The sequence below is a fragment of the Rhinoderma darwinii genome, chromosome 3 (genome assembly GCF_050947455.1).
Source record: "Rhinoderma darwinii isolate aRhiDar2 chromosome 3, aRhiDar2.hap1, whole genome shotgun sequence".
NCBI classification, from domain to species: Eukaryota; Metazoa; Chordata; class Amphibia; order Anura; family Rhinodermatidae; genus Rhinoderma; species Rhinoderma darwinii.
Genome location: NC_134689.1, coordinates 124,387,992 through 124,403,539, shown reverse-complemented (window position 1 = coordinate 124,403,539; position 15,548 = coordinate 124,387,992). Strand labels below are relative to the sequence as shown.

The 15,548-nt window shown below is 43.9% G+C and overlaps 1 pseudogene; it reads right to left on the bottom strand.

The window, feature by feature from the left end:
* LOC142750384 (uncharacterized) overlaps positions 1–15,548 on the bottom strand; it is a 122,880-nt pseudogene that overhangs the window by 106,725 nt on the left and 607 nt on the right.

The window sequence follows — 15,548 nt, the reverse complement described above, 5'->3', positions numbered from 1 at the left end:
TGCGATCCCTGAACTTGACCACCAGCAATTCCTCAGATGCATAAGCACAGGAGTCCCCCTTTACCATGCGCTTCCCCACTAATTGCTGTGGAAAACCAATTCGGTTTTTGCGCATGGTACCACATGCCCCAGTCCTTGCAGCCTACAAATGCCTAAACAGGGGCACACTGGAATAAAAATTGTCACAGTACAGGTGGTACCCCTTGTGAAGCAGAGGCTGCATTATCTCCCAAACAATTTTGCTGCTGGTGGAAAGATCAGGGGGGCATCCAGGAACATTTATTGAGCGGTCCCGCCCTTAATAAATCCTGAAGGCGGTGGTATATCCTGACCCGCTTTCGCACAGTTTATAAAGCTTAAAGGCATGGTGTTACCCGAAAAACATGTTTTGTTTTTTTTTATTAAACATTTAGTGTGTGGGTGATTAAACATTGTTCACATTTTTTTTATTTTTTTCACGAGTCAGGAAATATTATAAATTATTTCTAATTTATAATACTACCCATTTTTGGTCACTAGATGGAGCTATTTCCCAAAATTGCAGCATTGCAGCATTGGGTTAAAAGCTCTCGCTCTAGTGAGCTCTCAGCATCCCCCCCTCCTTTATCCTGGCTAGTGCCGGGATAAACGAGGGGTTTGAACGGTGTAACCTCCTACACTGTGTGTCGCCATTTTTTGAGCTAACACACAGCGTAGTAGGTTTACATACAGTAGTAAACACACACAAATACGAACATACATTGAAATCTCTTACCTGCTCCTGCCGCCGCGGCTCCCTCCGGCCCGTCCGCTCCGTTTGCTGCCGCTGGTCCAAGTGCACAAATCCGGAAGCCGCGACCGGAAGTAGTAATATTACTGTCCGGCCGCGACTTCCGGTCCACAGGAAAATGGCGCCGGACGGCGCCAATTTCGAATTGGACTGTGTGGGAGCGGCGCATGCGCAGTTCCCACACAGACGCCGTACACGGAAGTCAATGGGACGGGAGCCGTTCGCAGTCCCTATGGGACTGTGGCTGCCGTATTCCATGTCTGTATGTGTCGTTAATCGACACAGACAGAAATGGAACAAAAAATGGCAGCCCCCATAGGGAAGAAAAAGTGAAAAAATAGAAAAAAGTAACACACAAACACACAAATAAATAAAAACGTTTTTAATAAAACACTAACATAAAACTGACATGAAAAAAAAAATTTTGGTGACACTATTCCTTTAACGCCATATCTTGCCCTTTTGGAAGGTAGATATTGGCGAAAGCTAAGTCTGCCATGGAAGTTGAGGAGGGATTCGTCCACACTTACATTCTGTTCAGGGGTGTAGAGTTGCAGAAATAAATTATTCAGGAAATTTATTAGCGGTCTTATTTTGAACAACCGATCCCGGTTTGCATCGGTACTTGGGGGGGCCTGTGCGTTGTCGTTGAAGTGGAGGAACCTCATTATTGTCTCATAACGAGACCTGGGCATTACTGCAGAATATACTGGGGTGGCTTATGCGGGTCTTGTTGACCAGTAAGACCTAATGGAGGGCTTTTTGACAATACCCATAATTAGGGTGAGCCCCAAAAAAATTTTTAATTCCTGCAAATTGGTGGGCGTCCAATCTCTGGCATGGGTGGATGAAGGTTTCTGCCTTATATATTGAGTGGCATATAAATTTGTTTCGTGGACAATCTGATTTAGGATGTCGTCCGTTATAAATAAATGGAAGTAATCCATTTGGACAAAATTTGTATTGTACACGGTTATGCCAGGAGTGGCAGTAAATCCGTGGATTCTAGGCCCAAAAGATGGGGCAGGTGCCCATACAAGAGCCTGGACTGGAGGGACCAGGGTGTCCCGTGCTACAGCGCTACTTGGCCCTGCGCTTTCATGTTCTGCAGTTTCAACTGCATCAGGGACAACGTCCCCTGAAGATGAAACTGAAGTGACGCTGTCATCGTCACTGCCCAAAACAGGTTTCATCTCTGACGCCATCTCTGATGCGGTCTCCGACTCAGACCACAGCATGGCGTATGCCTCCTCGGCGCTAAAGAACTTCCTCGCCATAACGTCATTAACACTAACACTAACGAAACCAATTTTTTTTTTTTTTTATAAAAACACACAAACTAACTGGTATATATATCTACACTACCGCTAACAAAAAAATAAACCGCTATTGCTATATATATTATATATATGTGGATATATATATAATTATATACTCCCTACCTGCCTATTCTAATGAAATAAAAGAAAGGTAGATAGATAGAAAAAAAGATAGATGGATAGATTGTATAGATAGATAGAAATCTATCTATACAGAGAATGTTTTATGAGTGTAACTGTATTTTTTTTCACTGTAATCTTCTGGCAGCAATTCTCTCGAGTCTCTTCTTCTCCTCAAACTGAAACAATGTTTGAGGAGAAGAAAAGAGGCAGGAGATTTACTGCCAGAAAAGTCAAAATAAAACAAATGTGGTCGCTGTGATAGGTTTTCACAGCGACCACATGTTCAGGGACCATCAGATTGGTCCCTGATACTCTGCCCAGTGCCCAGAGCTGTTGGTAACAGCGTGGGTACAGGGCTGTGTGCACGCGATCGCGTGCACACTGTTTTATACGTACAAATGCATGTGATCGCTGTGATTGGTTGTCACAGCGATCACATGTTCAGGGGCCAAAAGATTGGCCCCTGACATTCTGCCCAGTGGCCATGGCTGTTAGCAACAGCCAGGGCATAGAGCTGTGTGCACGCGATCGCGCGTGCACAGTCTCTGAAGTGCCGCCGTAATTAGTCTATACGGCGGACTTCAGAGACCCTGACCGCTGGCCGTATATATACAGCCAGCGGTCGGGAACCTGTTAAAATGTTTAAATGATTACATCTTGCATAGACTCCATCTTGCATAGATGACATCTTGTATGGTGGCGGCCATTTTGGATGTTGGAATCCATCTTGTTGCCTGAGGGAGCCATTTTAAGATTACTAGGTTAGGATTGCTTTAAAAAGCTAAAATATATCTGTGAGCATTGTCTGAAACAATTCTATGTTATGTGATCTCTGGTTGAATGGTTTCATTATGTGTGTGTGATAAAGAAACTGATCGTCCTTGAGTCTGGAAGAAGGACTATGTTTACCATAAGGGAGGGGTCAGCCTGTCTTCTACCCTTGGGGAAGAGATTTGTTTAAAGGGAAGATGTCATGAATTTATTTAATTTTTTTTATAATATTGCTTTTAATGTAATATTTTCAAACATTTTATTAAATTGTGTTCTCATGTTTTACTTTTTTATGTTTTCTGACTTTTACTTTTCTATGGGGCTGACATTTTTTTTTCATCTCTGTATGTGTCGATTAACGACACATACAGAGATGGAATACGGCACATACAACCCCATAGAGAATGCGAACGGGAGCCGTTCCATTCGCAGTTGCGTGCGCAGTCTGTGTGGGAACGGCGCATGCGCCGCTCCCACACAGACCAAAACGAAGCTCGTTCGTAGAGCGAAATCCGGCGCCGGACAGTAAGATTCTGGCCATATGTTCAACGAAGCGAAGGCGCAAGGAAGAGGAGCGTAGACCAGCGGATGCAGCAGAAGAAGGTAATTTATGTTTGTGTGTATTATGTTCGTGTGTATTATATTCGTGTATTACTGTCTGCTGAGCCCTGTATCTAATCCTCCTGCACTGTGCAGTCGCTCAGAAAATGGCGGCACACAGTGTAGGAGGTTTGAATACATTCAAACACCTCCCTCTCCTGGCACTAGCCAGAAGAAGGGAGGGGGGATTGTGTGAGGACACTAGAGAGAGTGTGTCCATCCCAAATTTGCAGCATAAATGCCACTGTTCCTGCGGTATGAATCGTGCTTAGCACATACACGTCTTTGCGATCCCTGAACTTGACCACCAGCAATTCCTCAGATGCATAAGCACAGGAGTCCCCCTTTACCATGCGCTTCCCCACTAATTGCTGTGGAAAACCAATTCGGTTTTTGCGCATGGTACCACATGCCCCAGTCCTTGCAGCCTACAAATGCCTAAACAGGGGCACACTGGAATAAAAATTGTCACAGTACAGGTGGTACCCCTTGTGAAGCAGAGGCTGCATTATCTCCCAAACAATTTTGCTGCTGGTGGAAAGATCAGGGGGGCATCCAGGAACATTTATTGAGCGGTCCCGCCCTTAATAAATCCTGAAGGCGGTGGTATATCCTGACCCGCTTTCGCACAGTTTATAAAGCTTAAAGGCATGGTGTTACCCGAAAAACATGTTTTGTTTTTTTTTATTAAACATTTAGTGTGTGGGTGATTAAACATTGTTCACATTTTTTTTATTTTTTTCACGAGTCAGGAAATATTATAAATTATTTCTAATTTATAATACTACCCATTTTTGGTCACTAGATGGAGCTATTTCCCAAAATTGCAGCATTGCAACATTGGGTTAAAAGCTCTCGCTCTAGTGAGCTCTCAGCATCCCCCCCTCCTTTATCCTGGCTAGTGCCGGGATAAACGAGGGGTTTGAACGGTGTAACCTCCTACACTGTGTGTCGCCATTTTTTGAGCTAACACACAGCGTAGTAGGTTTACATACAGTAGTAAACACACACAAATACGAACATACATTGAAATCTCTTACCTGCTCCTGCCGCCGCGGCTCCCTCCGGCCCGTCCGCTCCGTTTGCTGCCGCTGGTCCAAGTGCACAAATCCGGAAGCCGCGACCGGAAGTAGTAATATTACTGTCCGGCCGCGACTTCCGGTCCACAGGAAAATGGCGCCGGACGGCGCCAATTTCGAATTGGACTGTGTGGGAGCGGCGCATGCGCAGTTCCCACACAGACGCCGTACACGGAAGTCAATGGGACGGGAGCCGTTCGCAGTCCCTATGGGACTGTGGCTGCCGTATTCCATGTCTGTATGTGTCGTTAATCGACACAGACAGAAATGGAACAAAAAATGGCAGCCCCCATAGGGAAGAAAAAGTGAAAAAATAGAAAAAAGTAACACACAAACACACAAATAAATAAAAACGTTTTTAATAAAACACTAACATAAAACTGACATGAAAAAAAAAATTTTGGTGACACTATTCCTTTAACGCCATATCTTGCCCTTTTGGAAGGTAGATATTGGCGAAAGCTAAGTCTGCCATGGAAGTTGAGGAGGGATTCGTCCACACTTACATTCTGTTCAGGGGTGTAGAGTTGCAGAAATAAATTATTCAGGAAATTTATTAGCGGTCTTATTTTGAACAACCGATCCCGGTTTGCATCGGTACTTGGGGGGGCCTGTGCGTTGTCGTTGAAGTGGAGGAACCTCATTATTGTCTCATAACGAGACCTGGGCATTACTGCAGAATATACTGGGGTGGCTTATGCGGGTCTTGTTGACCAGTAAGACCTAATGGAGGGCTTTTTGACAATACCCATAATTAGGGTGAGCCCCAAAAAAATTTTTAATTCCTGCAAATTGGTGGGCGTCCAATCTCTGGCATGGGTGGATGAAGGTTTCTGCCTTATATATTGAGTGGCATATAAATTTGTTTCGTGGACAATCTGATTTAGGATGTCGTCCGTTATAAATAAATGGAAGTAATCCATTTGGACAAAATTTGTATTGTACACGGTTATGCCAGGAGTGGCAGTAAATCCGTGGATTCTAGGCCCAAAAGATGGGGCAGGTGCCCATACAAGAGCCTGGACTGGAGGGACCAGGGTGTCCCGTGCTACAGCGCTACTTGGCCCTGCGCTTTCATGTTCTGCAGTTTCAACTGCATCAGGGACAACGTCCCCTGAAGATGAAACTGAAGTGACGCTGTCATCGTCACTGCCCAAAACAGGTTTCATCTCTGACGCCATCTCTGATGCGGTCTCCGACTCAGACCACAGCATGGCGTATGCCTCCTCGGCGCTAAAGAACTTCCTCGCCATAACGTCATTAACACTAACACTAACGAAACCAATTTTTTTTTTTTTTTATAAAAACACACAAACTAACTGGTATATATATCTACACTACCGCTAACAAAAAAATAAACCGCTATTGCTATATATATTATATATATGTGGATATATATATAATTATATACTCCCTACCTGCCTATTCTAATGAAATAAAAGAAAGGTAGATAGATAGAAAAAAAGATAGATGGATAGATTGTATAGATAGATAGAAATCTATCTATACAGAGAATGTTTTATGAGTGTAACTGTATTTTTTTTCACTGTAATCTTCTGGCAGCAATTCTCTCGAGTCTCTTCTTCTCCTCAAACTGAAACAATGTTTGAGGAGAAGAAAAGAGGCAGGAGATTTACTGCCAGAAAAGTCAAAATAAAACAAATGTGGTCGCTGTGATAGGTTTTCACAGCGACCACATGTTCAGGGACCATCAGATTGGTCCCTGATACTCTGCCCAGTGCCCAGAGCTGTTGGTAACAGCGTGGGTACAGGGCTGTGTGCACGCGATCGCGTGCACACTGTTTTATACGTACAAATGCATGTGATCGCTGTGATTGGTTGTCACAGCGATCACATGTTCAGGGGCCAAAAGATTGGCCCCTGACATTCTGCCCAGTGGCCATGGCTGTTAGCAACAGCCAGGGCATAGAGCTGTGTGCACGCGATCGCGCGTGCACAGTCTCTGAAGTGCCGCCGTAATTAGTCTATACGGCGGACTTCAGAGACCCTGACCGCTGGCCGTATATATACAGCCAGCGGTCGGGAACCTGTTAAAATGTTTAAATGATTACATCTTGCATAGACTCCATCTTGCATAGATGACATCTTGTATGGTGGCGGCCATTTTGGATGTTGGAATCCATCTTGTTGCCTGAGGGAGCCATTTTAAGATTACTAGGTTAGGATTGCTTTAAAAAGCTAAAATATATCTGTGAGCATTGTCTGAAACAATTCTATGTTATGTGATCTCTGGTTGAATGGTTTCATTATGTGTGTGTGATAAAGAAACTGATCGTCCTTGAGTCTGGAAGAAGGACTATGTTTACCATAAGGGAGGGGTCAGCCTGTCTTCTACCCTTGGGGAAGAGATTTGTTTAAAGGGAAGATGTCATGAATTTATTTAATTTTTTTTATAATATTGCTTTTAATGTAATATTTTCAAACATTTTATTAAATTGTGTTCTCATGTTTTACTTTTTTATGTTTTCTGACTTTTACTTTTCTATGGGGCTGACATTTTTTTTTCATCTCTGTATGTGTCGATTAACGACACATACAGAGATGGAATACGGCACATACAACCCCATAGAGAATGCGAACGGGAGCCGTTCCATTCGCAGTTGCGTGCGCAGTCTGTGTGGGAACGGCGCATGCGCCGCTCCCACACAGACCAAAACGAAGCTCGTTCGTAGAGCGAAATCCGGCGCCGGACAGTAAGATTCTGGCCATATGTTCAACGAAGCGAAGGCGCAAGGAAGAGGAGCGTAGACCAGCGGATGCAGCAGAAGAAGGTAATTTATGTTTGTGTGTATTATGTTCGTGTGTATTATATTCGTGTATTACTGTCTGCTGAGCCCTGTATCTAATCCTCCTGCACTGTGCAGTCGCTCAGAAAATGGCGGCACACAGTGTAGGAGGTTTGAATACATTCAAACACCTCCCTCTCCTGGCACTAGCCAGAAGAAGGGAGGGGGGATTGTGTGAGGACACTAGAGAGAGTGTGTCCATCCCAAATTTGCAGCATAAATCAATGAGATTGCGTTACCACATTGACCATGCTGCAATTTTGGGAACTGCTCCCTCTAGTGGCCAGCACATGGAAATGTTATAAATTAGAATCTAATTTATAATATTTCCTGACTTGTGAAAAAAATAAAAAAAATAAAACAATGTGTAATCACTTAAATAATAATTGTTTAACTTTAAAAAAAATAATACGAATTTCTAGCGACACATTCCCTTTAATATAAGGGAGGGGGTAGTCTGACTCCTAGCATCTATGACAAGGTATATTTTGGGAACTCATAGTTTGCCTATGATTGGTTCAAGACAAAACATAGTCATTATATGCCATTGGCTAAATTAAATCTAAATTCATATCATATTGTAAACATTGTGAATGATTGGCTGGAATCAAGCTGCTCCTACTTCGAAAGATATTATTGTGACGGTTTGTTGAATAAACGCCAGTGAAGGATTTTGAGCATACAAAGCATGGTCTGTTGTGTCATCTTTTCTCTCATATATATATATCTAATCACCTATGATTTGGAAACTGGATAAATCACTGGAGGGCGGGTATCGGTTGACATACCCATTACAAATTTCAGTCTAATATATTTTGGCCCATGATTGCGTTAACATAATGCAATTTTGATTAGTTCTATTTAGCCACTTTGTTTTAGGGTTAAAAACAATACAAGAATGACATCAGTACATGAAATTGACAACAGCAAAGCAAAGACAGTAAGTCTATGATGTCAAGTCGGACGGTACAAGCTACATAACATCCCTCTAACAATAAGGGTATGTTCACACGCACTAATTACGGACGTAATTCGGGCGTTTTTGCCCCGAATTACGTCCGAAAATAGCGCCTCAATAGCGTTGACAAACATCTGCCCATTGAAAGCAATGGGCAGATGTTTGTCTGTTCACACGAGGCGTATATTTACGCGCCGCTGTCAAATGACGGCGCGTAAATAGACGCCCGCGTCAAAGAAGTGACCTGTCACTTCTTTGGCCGTAATTGGAGCCGTTATTCATTGACTCCAATGAATAGCAGCGCCAATTACGTCCGTAATGGACGCGGCGTTCAAGCGCCTGCACCTGCCGTTACGGCTGAAATTACGGGGATGGTTTCAGGCGGAAACATCCCCGTAATTTCAGCCGTTACGGACGCTGTCGTGTGAACATACCCTAAGGGTATGTGCACACGCTAGCTTGCTTTTACGTCTGAAATGACAGACTGTTTTCAGGAGAAAACAGCTGCATCGTTTCAGACGTAAATGCTGCTCCTCGTATTATGCGAGGCGTCTTTTACGCCCGTAATCTTGAGCTGCTCTTCATTGACTTCAATGAAGAACGGCTCAAATTACGTTGCAAAGAAGTGTCCTGCACTTCTTTGCCGAAGCAGTCAATTTACGCGTCGTCGTTTGCCAGCTGTCAAACGACGACGTGTAAATGACAGGTCGTCTGCACAGTACGTCGGCAAACCCATTCAAATGAATGGGCAGATGTTTGCCGACGTATTGTAGCCCTATTTTCAGACGTAAAACGAGGCATAATACGCCTAGTTTACGTCTGAAAATAGGTTGTGTGAACCCAGCCTAAAGCAGAAGAAGAAAGAGAAATAAATGGAGGGAAAAAAATTATCTGTACTCAAGAGAGTTATCACTGTGTGTTATCTGTAGTGTTATATAGGACTACAGGTGACATCTACAACATTATCTGTGCTCAGAGAGTTATCACTGTGTGTTATCTGTAGTGTTACATAGGACTGCAGGTAACAATACTACATTATCTGTACCCAGAGAGTTATCACTGTGTTATCTGTGGTATTACACAGGACTGCAGGTAACATCTACTACATTATCTATAATCAAAGAGTTACCACTGTGTGTTATCTGTGGTGTTACATAGGACTGTGTTACATCCATGGCCGCGGACCGTCGAGATTACTCACCCCTCGACGGCCGCAGCCATGGTCTGGTAAGCGCTGGCCCGCATCTCCTCCCCAGGAGACACCAGCACTCACTTACGCTCCACTCTGCTGTGTACCGTAGGGTGCGCGCGCGCCCGGCTTTAAAGGGCCAGCATGCGCACATGCAAAACATTAGTAATTAGTCCAATGTTCACCCTGGACTATAAGAAGAGCCCTGTCCCCTTTTCTCATTGCCTGAGTGTTGTTAGTATTCCCATGTCAGTCTTGCAAAGAGTCCCTTATTGTTATCCTGTTTCCGTTGTTACCCATGCCCTGCCACCTGTACCTTGTATTCCGTGCTATTTGTTCCTGTGCCTTGAACCTGTTGGAGTCCTGTTGTGCTACTGATTCCGTCCGCTGGGTTACACTACATCTGGTGTCTGCTGTCAAGGTCCCATCTGTGCCTAGCCGTGGCTACTGTCTGAACCACTACAGGTACCGTTGTGGAATATTTATATATTGACTTGGTACTCTGTTGGCCAGCTGCTATACCGCTACGGCGGTATGGCCCAGTGGGTCCACATACCCACAGATCGTGACAGACTGCAGGTAACACTACCACATTATCTGTATTTAGAGATTTATCACTGTGTGTTATCTGTGGCGTTACATAAGACTGAAGGTAACATCTACTACAATATCTGTACCAAGAGTTATCACTTTGTGTTATCTGTGTGGTGTTACATAGGACTGCAGGTAACAGCTACATTATCTGTACTGTGTATATGTGTGCCTGTGTGGGTATATATGGGTCTGTTCGTGTACATATGTGACTGTACCTGTATATATGTGCCTTTATGTATTTGTTCCAGTATGTGTATATTTATGCACGCGTGTGCGTGTGTGCATACATATATATTTGCCTGCCATATCTAAATATGTGCCTTTATGTATGTACAGATGTAGCCTCTATATCTTTACTTTAAACGCATTAAATACACAGTGTCAACTTTAACTTGACTTTTTTTTAATTGATTTTCAATGGCTTTTGTTGTGTGAGATCACGCTGCAGCAAGTTACCAGAGTCAAGATAGCTACATACGTACAGTATATATGTGGTTAATTTTTGGTTTGTGGAGGGCAGCCTTAGGGTCTTGCACATGGTGCCATCCAACTTAAGGCTGGCCTTGTTCAGACTTGTAGTTGATGTAGCGCTGCAGCCATTTCTGGGCAGCGCGGAGAGAAACAGCGGATCCACTGCACAACTGGAGGGCATCAGGCAAGGTATGTATTATTTTACAATGTTGTATGTCACAGTCCCATGACCAGAGGGTCGCTTCCATTGTATCCGCGTCCTTAGGACGCAGATTTAATTGAAAGTGCAGACGAGGTGTGGTGCAGGTAACACTACACCATCAGTTCTCTTCCTCGCCATTCTGCTCTTTTCTTGTTGTGTAGGCGGCGTGATTGCGTCATCGCGCCATCTGGCATCGATCCACTGGAGCAGGCACGATCAGAAAAGACCAGGCCTGCATCAGCGACAAATGTAAATGGTGATCCCGGGCCGACACTGGTAACTCCTAGTGCGGGGACTCCTTTGTATCTAAAGGAGTCCAGCACTAGGTTCATAGTGGCACACGCACCCGAGATGAGCCAAAATTCGGGTGCATCCCGGGTGATCCTGCACCACTTATAAGGCTCAGTAAACTGATCAGTGACAGCTCTAAGCTGTCATTGGTTACTTTACATGTCACTGCTTAGTTTACTGTTACAGACCCAGGAAGGTAAGTATAATAATTGTTTTGCTTTTTTATTTATTAGTGTTACTAACTTTTTTTTGTGTGTTTTTTTACAGGTTCGGTTGTTGAACTACTTCGGATTCAAGGACTACTTCGATGACAGTGTTTTTATTTTCAATAAATTAATGAGGGTTGTGTTTTTTTATTTTAATAAAATATTTTTAATGTGTTGATGCTTTTTTTTATTTTTTATTACTGCCTTAGTAATGGTCGCTGTCTGATAGACAGCATCCATTACTAAGGCGGGGCTTAGTGTTAGCCGATGAAAAGACTAGCAGTAACCCCCCATTACCCCATACCCACCGCCACCAGGGGTACTGGGAGAAGACGGGTACGATCCAGTACCCAACCATCTGCAGTGATGGTTGGGAACTGGGGTGGCCGCAGGCTAGTACAATTAGGCTGGGAAAGCCAAAAAACAGTGGCCCTTCACACCCTGGTAATTCTAATATGCTGCTGATATGTTGTATCTGGCTAGTTATGACAAATGGGGGGAACCACAATTGAAAAAAACAACATGGGTCCCACCCCCACTTTTCATAACCAGCCAGATACAACATAGGAGCAGCAGGCTAGCATTACCAGGGTGGGAAGGCCCAAGATTTTTGGGCTTTCCCAGCCTGGTGATAGCAGCCTGCGGCCGCCCCAGTGGCCGACAATCACTTCAGATGGTCGGGTTCTGGATCGTACCTGGCTCTTCCCGGTATTCCTAGTGGCGTTGGGTACGGGGTAATAATGGGGGTTTATTGCTAGCCTTTTCACTTTTGTATGTTTGTAAACAGAAAAGCACGTGGTGCTTTTCTGTTTTCATTCATAATTTTTACTGCTGTTGCGCGAATCACGCGTGTCCCACGGAAGTGCTTCCGTGTGCTGCGCGTGATTTTCACGCACCCATTGACTTCAATGGGTGCATGATGCACGAACAACGCACAAATATAGGACATGTCGTGAGTTTTACACAGCGGACACACGCTGCGTGAAACTCACGGACAGTCTGCACGGTCCCATAGACTAACATAGGTCCGTGCGACGCGCGTGAAAATCACGTGCGTTGCACGGACGTATATCACGTTAGTCTTAATAAGCCCTGAGAGTGAGACAGTAGGTGCTCTATGACGAGCTATTAACCCGTTAGTGACCGGCCCATCGTGTTTCTACGTCGGTCACTAACGGGCCTTATTCCAATGCCATAGACTTTTTACGTCGCGGCATCGGAATAAGTAAGTGTCTGTGTCTCCAATGGCAGCCGAGGGTCTAATAAAGGCCCCCAGGTCTGCCTGGAGTGAATGCCTGCTAGATCATGCCGCAGGCATGACCTAGCAAATGCCTGTCCGTGTTAAACGGACAGGCAGTAATACACTGCAATACAAAAGTATTGTAGTGTATTATAAATGCGATCGCAGAATCGCATATTATAGTCCCCTAATGGGACTAGTAAAAAAGTGAAAAAAAGTTTAATAAAGTTAATTAAAAAAAATGAAAAACCCAGCTTTTCCCCTTACAAAATGCTTTACTATTAAAAAAAAAAATAAAGTTAAAAAGTTACACATATTTGGTATCGCCGCGTCCGTAACGACCCCGACTATAAATCTATTACATTATTTAACCCGCACGGTGAACGCCGTAAAAAAATTAATAAAAAACTATGGAAAAATTGCTGTTTTCTGTGAATACTGACTTTAGAAAAATGTGATAAAAAGTGATCAAAAAGTCGCATCTACTCCAAAATGGTACCAATAAAAACTACAAGTCTTCCCGCAAAAAAAAAGCCCTCATACAACTGCATCGGCGAAAAAATAAAAACGTTATGGCTCTTCAAATATGGAGACACAAAAACAATTAATTTTGAAAAAAAAGCGTTTTTACTGTGTAAAAGTAGTAACACATACAAAAACTATACAAATTTGGTATCGTTGCAATTGTAACAACCCGCTGAATAAAGTTATTGTGTTATTTATATCACACGGTAAGCGGCGTAGATTTAAGACGCGAAAAAGAGTGGCGAAATTTCAAGTTTTTTTCTATTTCCCCCCAAATAAAAGTTAATAAAAGTTAATCAATAAATAATATATCCCCCAAAATGGTGCTATTAAAAAATACAACTTGTCCCGCAAAAAAACAAGACCTTATATAGCTATGTCGACGCAAAAATAAAAAGGTTATAGCTCTTGGAATGCAACGATGGAAAAACGTAAAAAATGGCCTGGTCATTAAGGTCTAAAATAGGCTGGTCATTAAGGCTATGTTCACACGGGGTATTTTGCCGAGTTTTTTGACGCGGAAACCGCGTCGCAAAACTCGGCAAAAACGGCCCGAGAACGCCTCCCATTGATTTCAATGGGAGCCGTCGGCGTCTTTTTCCCGCGAGCAGTAAAACTGCCTCGCGGGAAAAAGAAGCGACATGCCCTATCTTCGAGCGCTTCCGCCTCTGACCTCCCATTGACTTCAATGGGAGGCAGAGAAAGCGTATTTCGCGCTGATTTATGCCTGCGGCGCTCAATGGCCACGGGCGAAAAACGGCGCGAAAATCGCCGCGAAAATCGGCGTGCAGGGAGAGGAAAATCTGCCTCAAAGTTCCAAACGGAATTTTGAGGCAGATATTCCTCCCCCAAAATACTCCGTGTGAACATAGCCTAAGGGGTCCATATATTGATCTTTGACTGAAGCCCTCTGCTCTATGTGTCTGCACCTGGTTTGAAGTTCATTGACAGACTACAGTTCTGTAAAGAATTTGTGATTCAGCCCTAACAAAATATACAGTACATGACACAGAGATTCAAGGAGAGAATTTGTGTGTCGGCCCACTGAGAAACTAGGCAAAATACAATATATGACCCTTTCCTCAGCTTCTCAGCCAAACAGAGCGCAGGATTCATTCAAACCAAAAAAATTACCATTCGGAATTTTCAACAAATAGGGCCCCCGTCAGAACCACAAGCCATCCTGAGGTGAGCTACCGACAATCAGGTGACTGATATCTAGTGTGCACTATATGCAAATACCATGTTCCTCCATCAGGACCAGTCAGAAGTTCTCAGAGGACACTAGTGTCACTTTCACTCCTGCGCTAAATAGTTATTTGCCTGGCACTGCCCGCTGCTCCTGGTCATCTACTTCCAGCTATGCATGAAACATGGCCTTTGTCCCCTGGAAGATTGCAGAAAATCTAGTTGTAGGCAACTATTGGCTTATGTAACTAAACTTTTAAAATGACATAGTGACATGTCATAAATTTTGATCAGTGGGGGTCCGAGCACTGATACCCCCACCGACTGCAAAGAACGAAGCAGCAGATGCACTCAGGTGAGCGATATGCTGCTTAATTTTTGATCAACTCTATTCGGCTTTCCTCGGAGCAGTGTACAGGCTCAACAGAAAGTCTATGTGTTCGCATACCGCTCACTTGGCTTTCGAAGAAGAGCCGATAAGAAAGGAAGCGGCACAGCACTCACCTGATCGCTTCTGCAGCTTCATTTTAGCGATCGGTGGGGATCTTAGTGCTCGGACCCCAACCGATCAAAACTTCTGACATGTCACTATGAGATGCCTAAAGTTTGTTTCAAAGTTTAGTTAATTGATTAATGATCATCTTTTTTGTTGTTTTTTTTGGAGGCATGGTACCAATTTCATCTAATCTTCAAAATTCGCTGCTGCGCCACAAGTAAGAGCAAGGCTGGGCCACTGTGGCTGGCTTACTATTAAAACTTTGGGGCCAGTAAAAATAAGCGTGTGAATGTTGTCATGTCACATATACTGTCCGGGGTTGGGTCGTACATACTTGTAATTTTCAATGTTGGTGAGAATTAGGCTGGGTTCACACGAGCATGTTCTGTCCGTAAAGAATGGAACGTATTTCGGCCGCAAGTCCCGGACCGAACACAGTGCAGGGAGCCGGGCTCCTAGCATCATAGTTATGTACGATGCTAGAAGTCCCTGCCTCGCTGCGGGACAACTGTCCCGTATTGTAATCAAGTTTTCAGCACGGGACAGTAGTTCCACAGAGAGGCAGGGACTCCTAGCGTCGTACATAACTATGATGCTAGGAGCCCGGCTCCCTGCACTGTGTTCGGTCTGGGATTTGCGGCCGAAATACTTTCTGTCCTTTACGGACCAAACATGCTCGTGTGAATCCAGCCTTAGAAGAACATGGCACTTTCTTCCAGA